Raw genomic sequence first — 218 nt, forward strand, 5'->3', positions numbered from 1 at the left:
ACATAAAATGGTGCCATTGGTTTGATTTTGGGTGGCGTTGTCAAGGTCAGGGCAAGGTCACTTTGAATTTTTTAAATGGAACTCCCCATTTTTCATTACTTATTCTTGTAGCTTACCTCGAGAGCTTTCCGAAATACTATAATTAAGTTCATTTTCATTAAGTACTTTACAAGTTATGAGGCTTGCAAGTTATAGCACTGCAGACATTAGCATTACCC

The 218-nt window shown here is 36.7% G+C and overlaps 1 protein-coding gene across 1 annotated transcript in view; it reads left to right on the top strand.

Annotated features, from left to right (window-relative positions):
• The window catches only part of LOC108764009 (glucose dehydrogenase [FAD, quinone]), a 23,746-nt gene that overhangs the window by 9,427 nt on the left and 14,101 nt on the right, over window positions 1-218 (top strand). The window lies entirely within an intron of this gene.

Source organism: Trachymyrmex cornetzi, unplaced genomic scaffold, assembly GCF_001594075.2.
Source record: "Trachymyrmex cornetzi isolate Tcor2-1 unplaced genomic scaffold, Tcor1.1 scaffold390, whole genome shotgun sequence".
Classification (NCBI taxonomy): domain Eukaryota; kingdom Metazoa; phylum Arthropoda; class Insecta; order Hymenoptera; family Formicidae; genus Trachymyrmex; species Trachymyrmex cornetzi.